The 15,135-nt window shown below is 40.2% G+C and overlaps 1 protein-coding gene across 3 annotated transcripts in view; it reads left to right on the top strand.

The window, feature by feature from the left end:
• Clock (clock circadian regulator) overlaps positions 1-15,135 on the top strand; it is an 80,583-nt gene that overhangs the window by 10,413 nt on the left and 55,035 nt on the right. The gene's annotated exons all lie outside the window — the stretch shown is intronic.

The raw sequence follows: 15,135 nt of genomic DNA, 5'->3' as shown, positions 1-15,135 counted from the left end.
TTGTGTCAGTCATAAGGGGCTTGGCTTTATATACTCATAGACTCAATTCCTAAAATAGTTCCTGGCCATAGAATATATTTAGTAATAATTTGTGTATATATAATTATCCATGTTAATTTTTATTANTATTAATACATTTATTGGCCTATGGTTTTCTCATGTCTTTGTCTGGTTCTATAGGGTAATTCTGATTTTCTAGAATGACTTTTCTTTTTGAAAAAAATCATCTTAAAGTGTCCTGTCTTCAGGGCTTTGAAATTTTGAGGAGTACTGGTAGATAATTCTTAGAAATAAACTGATCTATCTGGCACTGGGTCTTCTTTGGTATAATCTACTTGTATTTCTTGATAAAATAAATTTGAGTTAGTCTGTGTCTGTTTACCTCCTACTAAGAAATGACACTTCATTTTCTTTTTTTAAAAAAATTTATCAAGTTTTTTCATTTTATTAATAATTTTAAAAGCATTTTATTAGATATTTCCTTCATTTACATTTCAAATGCTATCCCCAAAACCCCCATACCCTCCCCCCATCCCTGCTCCCCAACCCACCCACTCCTGCCTCCTGGCCCTGGCGTTCCCCTGTACTGGGGCATATGATCTTCGCAATACCAAGGGCCTCTCCTTTCATTGATGACTGACTAGGCCATCCTCTGCTACATGTGCAACTAGAGACACAGCTCTGGGGGTACTGGTTACTTCATATTGTTGTTTCTCCTAAAGGGTTTCAGACCCCTTTAGCTCCTTGGGTACTTTCTCTAGCTCCTTCATTAGGGGCCCTGTGTTCCATCCAATAGATGACTGTGAGCATCCACTTCTGTATTTACCAGGCATTGGCATAACCTCACAAGTGAGAGCTATGTCAGGTTCTTGTCAGCAAAATCTTGCTGGCATATGCATTAGTGTCTGTGTTTGATGGTTGTATATGGGTTGGATCCCCGGGTGGGGCAGTCTCTGGATGGTCTTTCCTTCTGTCTCAGCTCCGAACTTTGTCTCTGTAATTCCTTCCATGGGTATTTTGTTCCCCATTCTAAGAAGGAGTGAAGTATCCAAACTTGGGTCTTCCTTCTTCTTGAGTTTCATGTGTTTTGCACATTGTATCTTGGATATTCTAAGTTTCTGGGCTAATATCCACTTATCAGTAAGTGCATATCATGTGTGTTCTTTTGTGAATGGGTTACCTCTTTCAGGATGATATCCTCTAGATCTATCCACTTGCCTAAGAATTTCATAAATTCATTGTTTTTCATTGCTGAGTAGTGCTCCATTATACTGTCAATCTCTGCTGTTGTTGGCATCAGCTGCCATGTGACCGTCTACTTAGTTCTTTGAATGGCACCTGGGCTGTAATAATGGGATACTCACATTACCTAGACATTGCATTTTAAGTCTTCTGTTTCGCAAGAGGAGGATAATGGGAACTTCTTTGCATTTTTTTATCTTATCCCTTTTCCTTCTCCCCCTTGATTTTTCTACCTTTTGACGAAGTTGGTAACACTTACAGCTGGTTTATTTTTATTTTATTTTTTAAGAATGCAAGCTTTTGGGCTGGAGCGATGACTTGTTGGTTAAGAACACTGACTGCTCTTCCAAAGGTCCTGAGTTTAATTTCCAGCAACGACACGGTGACTCACAACCATCTGTAATGTGATCTGATGGCCCTCTTCTGGTGTGTCTGAATATACATTAAATAAATAAATAAATAAATAAATAAATAAATAAATAAATATTTTTTTAAAAAGAATGAAAGCATTCAGGCTTTGTCAATGAGTTGACTCTAAAAGCTGACCACAGAAACCCCCACTTAACCCCCATTTCTACCCTACAGCTCCTCCCCTTCCTCTCCCAGGTCCTTCTCCTAATATTGTGGATTATTTCCTTTTGTTTCATTAGACTTATAAAAGCTTTGTAAGGAAAAAAATATGTACATACAGACATATATACACATACGCATTTTTTATTTAAAATTTATGTTGGTTGCTTTTGATAACTTTGTGACTTTAATAAAAAGTCAGACTTAAGTTAGCCAATTGCTAGTTTAAGATACATTCATTGAAGTCAGAGGGCTTTGTAATGGTTTTACAGAAGACATTGGTCCAGTTGGCTTCAGAAAGCTTGTTCTAGGAAGGTTGTCCTGACTCTATTTATTATTGTAACAGAGTTGGAGACATGACTCAATGTGAATCTTTCAGTGTCTGTCAGGGCCTCTCATGAGCAAAGGGTGTGACCTAGGAGTTTGAAACTGCCGAAGCCTTTGTTCAACCTAGAGAAGCATTTCCTTTGCTTTGGCAGAGGATAGCATCCTCCACCACACACTTAGACTATTGTCTAAAGACTGCTGTGGTCCCCAGAAAAGAAGGGGAGTTGCTCAGTGACATCTGTTTTCAAGATTTGTCCCCATTTGCTTCTCAGAGTCCTCTGCCTAATAGCTATAATCAGGAGCTTTGCACAACCTAAGAGACTGGCAAGTCTTCTCTCAAGACTGTTCTAGGTACAAAATGATTTGTAAGACTTAAATAAGAAATACGAGAAGAAATCAAAGAAACAAATGTAAGAATGTTTTGAAAAATGTTGAGCTGAACAAAAACTTAATGACCAGGGGCAATGCAGTGTCTTTCAAGGGCACTGGAACTGGTTCTCTTAGTTCTTTGGTGTGTGTGCACGTATGTGATGTGTGTGTGGAGGTATGCGTGTGCTGTGTGTGTGGGGGGTGGAGGTAAGCATGAGCTGAGGCACATATGTGAAGGTCAGACAGTAACTGTGGGTGTTGGTCTCTGCTGAGACATCTTGTTTTAGACAGGTTTTTTGTTTGCTTCTAGACCCTTCTAGACCCTTGAACTTCTAGAGATTTTCTTGTCTCATCTACCATTTCACCATAGGAGCACTGCGATTCATAATCCAGATACACTATTGCACCCAGCTTTATGTGGGTTCTGGGGGTTGAGATGCAGGTCTTCATACTTGTGTGGCGAGTACTAGGGTCTCCCCGGCCCAGTTCTTTACCTTAATCTCCCTGCCACAGTATATGATAGCTTAATTTTTGTAATTTATAGATGGCCGGCATGTTCAAGTGTGCTGGTAGATTGAGTGTTTGTTGACTTGTTTTCTGCTTCATAGATGGTGTCCTCCAAACTGCTTTTCACATGGAGGAAAGGAAGAGCCAGGCTCCTTCAGCACCTTTTCTAAGGGTACTAATCCCATGCACGACTCACCTCCCAGAGGCCCACACTGTAACACTGTCTGTCACACTGGGGACTAGGCCACCACAGAAGAACTTTGTGGGGACACATTTAGACCACAGGTACTTTGAAATCATAATTCTTTGAAATCTGAAGCAGAGTGGGTACAGACACCCTTTGCTTTTATTTGTTTGTTGTTTTGTCTGGTGTTGAAGGTGTCATCCTCCTGGCTTAGCCTCCCAGGTACTGGATTATAAATGTACACCAGTCTTAACTTTTAAGCATCTCATAGAGGAAGAACTCAAGAAATAGTCAGAATTCTTAATACCCTATAAAGAAAAATGTTGGCATTTTTTGTCTCTTGTTTGATACTGTCTGAGAAACTCTATCCATTTCTCTTTGCCATGTTTATCCTAAATAGCATATGTTTTCTCATGGCTGTCTCTATCATGGTATAGATTTGTGTAACCATGCAGTCAAGGCATAACACTAGTCTACTAGATCTCTCAGACTAGGTCATAACTCAGTGATATGCTGTTACCTCTTTGCTTTTGACTCCTTTTTTGTCTCCCTTTCCTCTTACTGTTATATCTTGTAGGCTTCAATTTTCCAAAACCTACTTTAATAAGGGTTCCCAAATGCTTCAACACCCCCACCCCTTCCTAGCCCACTGTCCAAAGGCAGGGGAGAAAAGATGGTAAATAGGATAAGGGGATGTGGACCTGGTTAGAAGTAGTTCTTTGGGCTGATTCCAGTCTCCATTGTCAGATTATCAAAAGTCCAGTTCACCAAACACGAATCAGCCCCAGTGGCTAGAGCCAGTAGAAACAGCCAGGTCTCTGCTGAATCAGCACGAGTCAGCAGCAGCAACCAGAACCAGCAGGAACACCAGGTAAAGTTCTCTGCCTTGCCTCTCTCAGTGAAGTAAAGATCAGGGAAGAAGTGGGACTAGCGGAGCATTGCATGGCCAGCAGTGCAAACGTACTGGCACTGTCTGTAGAGTTCTGTTTATACTATCGCCAAACATGACATGTCCTCTCCTGGCTCTTCTGCATCACATGACACAATGAGAAATTTCCACTTTATATCTTGTTACTGTGCCCTTTCTTGTTATCAGCATGGTATCTGTGCCTCAGGTTTCCTCTTTTAAAGTGAAACCAGCTTCCAGAGTTCCTTGAGCACAGTCTATATCAGGAATTATGTTTGATAGTATGACCTAGGTATTCACGTATGTTTTCAAACCTGTGACTGTATTTAGGAAATGACCCTTTCCTGAATTGAGGAGATAACCATTACTCCTACCAGGTGACTTATATTGCCCTTACCACCAGTTTTGTTTCATTTCCTAGTCTGTAGCTTTTCCTTCGTACTCTTTTTATTTTTAGTTAACGTTGTATTCTTACTGCAACCCCCTTTCCCTCCTCTCCTCCAAGTCCCACCCTCACAAACCCTTCCCTCAGTGCCCTCTCCCCTCTCTTCTCAAAGAAGAGGAAGCACCCCATGGGTACCAACCTACCCTGGCACATCAGATTGCATCAGGACTAAGTGCTAAGTGCATCCTTTCCCATGGAGACCAGATAAAACAGTCCACTTAGGGGAAGGGGATCCACTGCAGGCAACAGAGTTAGAGTCAGCCCCTGCTCCAATTGCCAGGGACCCGCATGAAGACCACGCTATACATTTGGGGTCTTGGTCCAGCTCATGTATGCTATTTGTTTGGTGCTGTAGTCTCTGTGAGCCCCCACAGGCCCAGGTTAATTGATTCTAGCTATTTTTGTGTCCTTGATCCCTCTGCCTCCCTCAATCCTCTCCTCCCCCAACTCTTCTACAGACTTCCCGAACTCTGCTTAATGTGTGGCTGTGGGTCTCTGCATCTGTTTCATCAGCTGCTGGGTGGAGCCTCTCAGAAGACAGTTATGTTAGGCTCCTGTCTGCAGATGTAGCAGAGGATCATTAATAGTGTCGGGGTTGGCTCTCTCCCATGGGATGATTCTCAAGTTGGGCCATTCAGTGGTTGGCCATTCCCTCAATCTCTGTTTCATCTTTATCCCCACACATTTTCTAAGCAGGATGGATTTTGGGTCAAAGGTTTTATGAGTGGGTTGGTGCCCCATTCCTTCCACTGGACTTCCTACCTGGCTACAGGAGGTGGCCACTTTGGTTTTCATGTCCCCAGCTGCTAGGAGTCTCAGCCAGGGTCATCCCCATAAGACTCCTTAGAGTCTCCCATGTCCCAGGTCACCTGCATATTCCAGAGATGCCCCTTCCCCACACTGATTTCTGCCCTGTCTCCCAGCCCTATCTTCCCCACCCCAACTTCTGCTTTTCCCACACCTGTTCCCTACCCCCACTCCCCTCCCATCCTCCTTTCTCCACCCATTTACTTCCTTCCCCCTGCCTCCAGTGACTATTTCCCCTTCTGAGTGAGATTCAAGCATCCTCCCTTGGGCCCTCCTTGTTACTTAGCTTCTTTGGATCTGTGGATTATAGCATGGTTATCCTGTTCTTTATGGCTAACATCCACTTATAAGTGAGTACACACCATGGGTGTCTTTCTGGGTTTGGGTTACCTCACTCAGGATGTTATTTTCAAGTTACATCCATTTGCCTGCAAATTTCATGATGTCTTTGTTTTTAATAGCTGAGTAGTAGTCCATTGTGTAAATGCATATTTTTTAATCCATTCTTTTGTTGAGGGACATCTGGGTTGTTTCAGGTTTCTGATTATTACAAATAAAGCTGCTATGAACATAGTTGAGCAAGTGTCCCAGTTTTCTGAGAAACCACCACATTGATTTCCAAAATGGTTGTACAAGTTTGCACACCCACCAGCAATGGAGAAGTGTTCCCCTTGCTCCACATCCTCACCAACATGTGCTGTCACTTGAGTTTTTTGATCTTAGACATTCTGATGTGTGTTAAGGTGGGATCTCAGAATCGTTTTGATCTGTCCTGTCGTGATGTCTGAGGACACTGATGAAGGTTAGTGCTTCTCTGCCACTAGAGGTTGCTGTTGAGAGTTCTGTTTAGCTCTGCTCCACATGGGTTACCTGGTTTTTGTTGTTATTTTTATGATTATTTTGTTATATTGTTATTTTGTTTGGTTTTTTGACTTTTAAGAGTCTTTTGTGGAATGAAAGCTTTCAGTTTTTGTGGATCGTGTATTTGTATTTGAGGTCATGCTGAGGAATTACACCGAGTTGTAGGTCCCTATGATTTTTCCCTTTTATAGCTCAGTGGTCTGCATTTAAATACATGATCTATCTGGAGGCTGGAGAGATGGTTCAGTGGCTGGGAACACTCCCTGCTCTTCCAGAGGACTGGAATTTAATGCCTTGCACTTTCTTTGAGTGGCTTAACAGCTCTGCTTCCAGCTCCAGGGGTGATTCTCCTGGCTACAGGTATATGGCTTTACCTCCCACCCTAGCCCCACCCCCACCCCCAATGTAGATGTTTTTTAGTTTCTTGTATAAAGGTTGAAGATCAGGTAAGGGATCCCTTGATGAGGTTTCTTTTATTTGCCTATGATTTTATGCCACATTTTCTATTGTTGAAAGGTTATCCTTCTCCGGTAGGCTGCTTATTTGTTTTCAATACTGTTGTCTGCTTTTGTGTCAGGCTTAATCTGTTTGCTTACTATCTCTTTCCCTCTGCCAATCCCAGACATTCTTGATTTACTACAGTAACATAATCTTGAAATCAAGTTGGAGTGACTTCTGACACTTATTCTTTTCTTCAAAATCGAATTTAGCTATCCTATGTCTTTCCATTTGGAATCCTGTGTATATCTAAAATTACATCTTAATTGGCATTTTGATTGGATTGTATTAAATTTGCATACTACTCAGCTTTTTTTCTTTTACATAGTTTTATAAAAACTTTGAAAACATGGGGCTGGAAAGATGGCTCAGTGGTTACTAGCACTTGCTCAACTCTCAGAGGATCCAGGCCAGGGTCTCAACACCCACATGGTGAATCTGTAACTTTAATCCCAGGGGATCTGGCACTGTCTTCTGGCAGCCATAGGCACTGCACACATACGGTACACATATTACATACATGCAAGCAAAATATCCATATAAAAATAAATTTGGAAAATAATAAACTTTTAATCTAGAAGTCTTGTTCATATTTTACTAATTATAACTAATTTGTTTTTTGAGAGATTGTTAATAATAGATTCTTTTATTCCTTTCTTTGTAGTCTTTTAAAAATGATTCCTTGGGTGTGTATAGTCACTGGAATAGTACTTAATAGACAGCACAAAGGGATGCTGAGAAGGCGGAAGTAATATGTAAAGTACTCAGTACAGTGCTTTGAACAGAGTAAAGCCCTTGGTAACTACCAAATTAGCAGTTTAAAGTGTCGCGCTCCCCCCCTTTGTTCCCACGATGAACCCTGAGGCTAAGTTGTTCAGTTTATCCATTTGCCCCAAGGCAGCTCTTCATGCAGGGCAGTCCTCTAGTCTGCCAGTGTTGACGCTCCCTGAAATCTCTCTGGGGAGTTTGCCCAGTCTCCTTCCCAGTGCAAAGCACTGTAGTCAAGGGTGAGAGCCCAAGAGTCAGACTTTTAGTCCTGTGTAACTGAGGGCAACTTGCTTCACATTCTCCTTTATTTCCTGATTTTCCCTTTTGACTTTCTTTTCTTGCCTACATCACCTACCCCCCAAAAACAAAACAAAACAAAACAAAAAAACCAGGTACGCACGAACGCACTCTGAAAATCGCCCTGTACTTTAATTTTACACAGCTGTACAGATGCTCTGTTCTTGCTGATGCCTGGCTTTGGAATGTACTGTTCCTCTCTGGACAAGACCATAGTTTTGTCTCTAACACATTTCCTTTCTTTCCTAGGTTTTAGGGCATACCTATGTGTACATGTATGCCCATTGTGTAGGATACTTTGTGTTGCTTCATTTGTATTGCTATCTTGGTTTCTCTCTACACTGTGATGGGCCTTTAGCTTTTTAACCCCTTTGAAGTTCCCCTACACTGAAAGCTAGATACTGATGAAATACGGCATTCATTGCTATATTCCCAATTTCTGTCAGATTGGAGCACCCCACTATGTTCAGTCTTTTTAAATAGTAATAATGGAGTTGCTGTTATACTTGGGTCTCGTTCGCAACTGCTCTTGTTCATGTACTTACTTTTCATTTTGGGTAAAACCCAGAAGCTGATCTTGTCAAATTACAGGATACGTGCCTTTGGGAGCTTCCGCAGGCACTCTGGCCAGTCTTAACAACTTCATGGACTTCACTCGGTATCTTCAGTCTTCTCTCTGAGCTCAGAGGAGCTTCCGCAGGCACTCTGGCCAGTCTTAACAACTTTATGGACTTCACTCGGTATCTTCAGTCTTCTCTCTGAGCTCAGAGGCAGGCTTTTTTTTTTTTTTTTTCTTACTTGTAATATGGTGGGATTTCAGTGTCCTTGTGAATTTAGACCAAATGATTATAAACGTATTTGGGGCATAGTCTGCTACTTTTCTTTGTAGCCTTCCTTTAATTAAAAATCTTCAAAAATTTCATGTTTATATATAAGGAAGCAGAGAATGACCTATAAGATAAACCACAGCTCACGCTATGCACATAGATGGGGTGACCCCCAAACAGCGAAGCAGACGCTTTAAACATTGGAACTTGCATGGGGACCACCCCCAGAAGGCTAACTGAGGGTCTGTGGTCCAAACTTAAAGTCATAGTCCCAGGGGACCTTACTAGAGCCTCAAGTCCCAGGGCAATGTTTGGAGTGTCTAGAATACAGTGCAAATTTTCTTGATATACAAAGAAAAAGGAAATTGTGCCACAAAATAGAGTGATGAGAAGGACCTTAAAAAGCCTTGATTTAAAGCTAAGCACTTGATATAAGTGGAAAATGGGGGTTAGGGTTTGCTTCTAGTATTTGAAAGTCGAATGAGGTTTAGAATATGAATCAAATGGAATTTCAAAACTGAAAAATGTAACATGTGTAGTATAAATTCACTATATGGTCTCAGCATAGTAGAGATGACAGAAAGAGTAAGTGAGTGTGAAGATAATCAGTAGCCTTCTCCAGACTGTGTTGTGTATATCAAGGTCAGCCTTCCAACGAAGACTCAAGTTGAGATCTGCAGTCTGTCACAGTTTTCTGCTTGTGAAGTAGTGTGCACTCTGAACGTCTGCATGGTCCTCACACAGTTGCTTCTTAGTGGCTGCAAACATCAGTGTGTGTAGCTTGATCCTTACCTGCCTGTCACACTACAGATTCAGAGGTAGCCTTGACTTGCCATTGTTTCATACTGAGTCACTTAAGACTAAGATAAAGTAATCACTCACACACACACACACACACACACACAGAGAGAGAGAGAGATATAAAAAGTATAATAACATGGATATTAAAAGTATAATATAAAAAGTAATCATATGTAGTGTGTAGTGTATGTAAGTCAGATTTTATTTAATGTGTATGAGTATACTGTCGCTGTCTTCAGACACACCAGAAGAGGGCATCAGATTCCATTCAGAGATGGTTGTAAGCCACCATGTGGTTGCTGGGAATTGAACTCAGGACCTCTGGAAAAGCAGTCAGTGCTCTTAACTGCTAAATCGTCTCTCCAGCCCTAAGTCTTATAGCTTAATAAGTGTTAATTTTGTCTTAAGTACAAATAAGTGTAGTAGTTATTTTAGTAAACAGAAACTATTTTATGGCCTCTGTTTTCTAAATAGTCTGTGGTCAGAGTGTTTATCTGGGTTAGTCAGAGGGTTGTGAACTTGCTTGGTCTACTTAGTTGTATAAAAGTGACTTGGCAGTTAACAGGTTTTAATAATTCAAAACAACTGTCCTTTAAAAAAATTAATTTTATATCCCTACTGAAGTTTCCCCTCCCTCTTCTCTTTCCAGTCCCTTCCCCCTCCCATATTTCCCTTCTCTCAAATCTACTCCCTCTTCAGAAAAGGGCGAGGCAGGCCTCCCATGGACATCAACCAGCCAGGGCCTGTCCAGTTGTTGCTGTAAGACTAGGCACATCCTAGCCTAGTAAAGCTAGATGAGGCAACCCAGGGGGGAAAGGGTCACAGAAGTAAGTATCAGAAGTCACAGACAGCTCTTGCTCTCAATGTGAGGAGTCCCACAGGAAGACCAAGCTACACAACTGTAATGTGTCTCAGGCAGGCTTCCTGGTTGGTGGTTCAGTCTCTCTTGAGCCCCTGTGAGCCCAGGTTAGCTGATTCTGTGTTGTGTCCTTGACAGGTCCCCCACCGCCACCTCTCACCGCCTCCTACAATCCTTTCTCCTCCTCTTCTACAGGATTTCCAAAACTGTCTAGGGTTTGGATGTAGCTTTCTGCACTTGTTTCTATCACAGTTGTCCTTTCAATGAAGTAATTAGACTGCAGAAACCCCAGAACTCTTCAAGCCTTGAAAAGGAGATTATTTATCTTGGGTGACGTTTTAAGTATAGTCTCATTGATGGGATGGATAAAAAGATATATTAATATTCATTATTAAGTTATTAAGTTAAGTGTGTGTTAGTTTGTTTTAGCAGCCCTGTGAAAATGCTGTGTTGTGCGGTGTGTGCTTCTTTAATTTTCACTTGCGACATGAAGTTGTGTATCTGTTTTTCTTTTCTTATGCAGAGTTACTTAAGGTCATTTTCATGCAAATATGCAATTACATTGAGTAAATATATACATATATATGTATATATTGCATGTTTATACACACACACACACACACACTTGTCTATGTCTCTCATGAGCAAGTTCTAAGCCTTGTGTTTTAGTAGTATTGTTACAACATCAGATGTCCTAGTAGATCCCCTAAAGATTTGTGCCACTAATGAAAAGCTATACTTTTAAGCTGCTACAGTTTTTTTTTCCTCTCAAGTTTTTTGAGACCTAAGAGAGTCACACACATTTGGCTTTTTAAGTTAAATGAACTTTAAAAAACAAAAACAAAATCTGTGGTTTTAGTTATGTTTGATATCTGTTTCATACTTTGAAATCACATTGCATCATTTTTAATGTGCATTTAGAAATTATGTCAGATTTTTAACATGGTATAGCAACTAGGTAGTTTTATAGAAAAGAAAAGAGGTTCTCATATTTATTTGGATACTATACAAATAGAGAGCTTATATAATATTTGTCGAAATGTATCAGTTGAATTGTTGAAATGGTCTTTTATTAAGAGAACTTGATACTTTTTTTTTTTAGTTTTGTTTACTAATGTTTAGAAATGATTCACTCTCTAACACTTGGTCAGTTAGAGCTGTAGTGCCGTGGAGCCACTTGGAGGCGGGCTTGAGAACCTGGCCTGGCACGGGGTGGTTTTAAAGGGTGTTGAGGTTCCTCTCATTGCAGTTAAACTGTAGCACTGCTGTTGGTTAAGGTTTGTATCAGCAAGTAAAAGGTTTATGGTACCAAATTTAACAAACTGAATTCTAAAGTAAGTCATGAATCTATAGTCCGTTGGGTTAGAAAAATACAGTTTTAATCTGTAAATTATTATAGCAAGCTTATAGTTTTAGTCTTTAACTTAAGTTTTTTCATTTGTTCTTCGGTAATTAGTATTAATTAAATCAAGTTAAAAGAATTACTCCCCTGTAAACAATATGAATAATACATAAGAAAGTAACTTTTTGTTTTCTTTTTTCTGGAATAAATAATATATATTTTATCTTCTTTTTTACATGTAGGTGGAGATGTAGTATTAGACACCTAATTTATAATAGGATAAAAAGAACACTTTGGTTTTATAACTATAAGAAGAATGCATATTTTTGCATTATGGAGGAAATTTTAGAATGTACTGAAGAGAATGTGAACACCATTATTCATTAAATACTTCAGAAGCCATCATATGCTGTAACTTTGTTTTTAGGTTTTGATGCCACTATAAGTACAATTGGATATATAATATTTATCTAGCTTTGTGTTAAGTAATATTGCAATGAGTATAAAACTTTGGATGTTTCTCTGATTGCTTATTTCCCAAAATGAAACTATTGGGTCAAAAGATCTGTACATTTCAGACTATTTATGTGTCTCAAGCATCCCCCAACATCTTTAAAAGTCAGAGTCTGGTGTGTAGCCCAGGCTATCCTTGAACTTACTAGTAGCTGAGGGAAGATGACTTTAAACTTCGAATCCTCCTGCCTTCCTTCCTGAGTGCTAGCTTTTCAAACATTGATTATCGTGCCTGGATTATTTGGTGTGTCACTAAACCAGGGTTTCCTGCTTGATAGGCAAGCACTCTACCAACTGAACAGCTTTCCTTTATGAAGAGCAAATTCCTGGCTCATCTGCTAGAGTGCTGAGGAGAAAGCCTATCAATCAGCAGAACTTGAGGTGGCTGCTGACACTGCACGCATAGTCAGTCAGGAAGTAAGTAGATGGGGAGAAAGCACTTGGCTTGGCTGCCTTTGTTCATCCTTTGTTACAGCCAGGGGCCCTAGCCCAAAGAGCAGTGCTGCTCAGTCACAGTGGGGCTGGTACCCCAGTCGGCCAAGTAGATTCCCTCTCCCCCCCACACCCTCCCACCCCCCCACATCCTCCAGGGTTCCTGCCTGGGTAAGGCTGTGCCCTGTGAAGGTCACAGTGCAGCCATGGTGGACTCTCCTTGGTTTTTCTGCCTCCCTCTGGAGTGCAGAAGATCAGTGAAGGAGGCGATACTCAGCACAATAAAGAGAATGCTTATTAAAAACAGATGCTCACGCTTGCAGCATAGACCCACCATATAAACTCACTTAGGTTCTTCGGAAGAGTTTGAGGAGAAAAGATGTCAACTCTTCAGGGTTTGATAGAGTCAGTAAAGCCAGTTTGGGTCTTTGTTTCTCTTAGTGAGTAGTTTTTGATTATTGGATTAGTTTATTTGTATGCTCAGATAGTTATATGTTCATTTATTTATGTGTTCAGATTCTCTTCATGTGTAAGTTTTGATAAGTTGTGTATTTGTGGGGGTTTATCCAGCTTCTTTGTTTGTTTGTTTGTCTTGTTTGGTGGTGTTACAGTAATGTCTTGCAGTCCTGTTTCTGTGGCTTCAGTTGAATTTTCTTCTATTTCTCATTTGACTTATCTGAATCTATGTAATAGAATTGAGGGCATATCAATTTATTTGATATATTTTTTAAAATGCTTAGCTTTTTTGATTGTGGGGGTGAGTCTTAGTCTGCTTGGTCTTATTTCCTTTCTTCTGTAGACTGTGGACTTGATTGTTTTTCTTTCTGGTTCTTTGAGGTTTCTTAATTTTCATTTTTCAGAGCTGGTTGTTAGACCCAAGGCTGAGTGTTTATCAAAGCAAGTGCCCATCACAGAGCTGTGCTCTAATGTGGTGGGTTTTATTGTGGGTATTTAAATGTTGCTCTAAATGGCTGTCCCCATGCATTCTGATGTGTGTTGTTTGTCTCAGAATACTTGATAATTTCCCTCTGGATTTGGTTGTTAGCCTTTCAGTTTTGTAGTAGTATACTGTTAAATTTGCACATTTAAAACTTCTGCTTTTATTGTATGGTGATTAGAAAGCATACTTCCGACTAAAGATTGTTAAAACTTGTTTTATGATCTAACATGTGACCTATTGTACAGATTTTCTCAGTACGTTTGAGAAGAGTGTACATTCTGTGGTTTTTGCATGAACTACTCTTTCATATACACTTGGTCTGTAATGTGAGTCTGCTTTTACTTTCAGCAGGACGATCTGTCTGCTGTTTCCCCTCACTCTGCTTCCTAGATTTGGGTGCTTATTGGTGGGAGTGTGCATCTGTACTTGCTGTAGCTTTTGCGTGACATGACCCACATGTATATGTATGTGTAGTTACATATATATCCTTCTCTCATGATAGGTTTCTATTAAAGTCTATTTTGTGTAGTGTAGGTATGAGCACATATGCCCTGGGTTTGTTTGCTTCCTGACCTGTGTGGAAGGTCTCAGTCCTTTGAGTTGTAGCCTGTGAGTACCTTTAAACCCACGGAGTCGTACTGATGTTGTGAGTTGCATCTTATTCTGAGCTCTCGTTCAGCTTCTCCCTTCCCCTTGAGAACATAATTCTTAACATTAGTATACTTTCTTGTTTCCACCTCACCAGCCCTTATCTTCCTCTTTCTTTGCGTTTATAATTTCCTATTGTAATTACTGTGCTTTCACTGTTTTCTCTTTCTTTCTGTGTGTAGGTAGAACTGCCTGTTGTTGCCATGGGTATTACATAAAACGTAGCAATCTCTGTAAGCTGGAAACTTGAATTGCATGCAGACACTTGAATCATTTACTCTTTCTCCCGCTTCACGTTCCCGATGTCACCCGTTACATTTACTTATAGTGTGCGTTCCTCAGGATACGTGTGTAATTCTTAAAAACACTTGTGGTCCAATTTCTGTAGAGAATTAAAAGTGATTTATCTTATTTTTGTTTTTTTTCCTTTCTTTTATTAAGTTTTATTAGTTTTTTTCATATAATATATTATCATTTCCTGTCCCTCAGCTTCTTCAAGATATCCCGCTGTCCCTGACACACACCTTCCTTTCCATTAGAATCCACACCCTTTTTGCAAACAGACATCTAAAGAATAATGATAAATAAGATAAAACAAAAACAAACAGTATAAAACAAAAGAAATGGAAGAAAAATAGCCAAAGAAAAAGCACAAGATACATATGAAGACATAGAGCCGCAACATTTGTACACACAAGAATCCCCTAAAAACACCAAACTAGAAGCCATAATATATATGCTAAAGACCTATAAGATTAAAAGAAAGTCTTATCAAAACTTTATGAGACAGAGAACTTTCAATAATGCCACTGAGTTTATTCTCTGTTGGCCATCTTCTGCAGGGCATGAGGCCTGCCCTTAGAGTGCTTTATGTCCTAGACTCCAGCGGAGAGAACTGGTTTCTCACTATGAGTAGCTATAGACTGGACTTGGCTTCTCACTATGAGTAGCTATAGACTGGACTTGGCTTCTCACTATGAGTAGCTATAGA

Source organism: Mus caroli, chromosome 5, assembly GCF_900094665.2.
Source record: "Mus caroli chromosome 5, CAROLI_EIJ_v1.1, whole genome shotgun sequence".
Lineage (NCBI taxonomy): Eukaryota > Metazoa > Chordata > Mammalia > Rodentia > Muridae > Mus > Mus caroli.
Note: the sequence above shows the minus strand (reverse complement) of the source record. Positions and strands in the feature narration are given on the sequence as shown.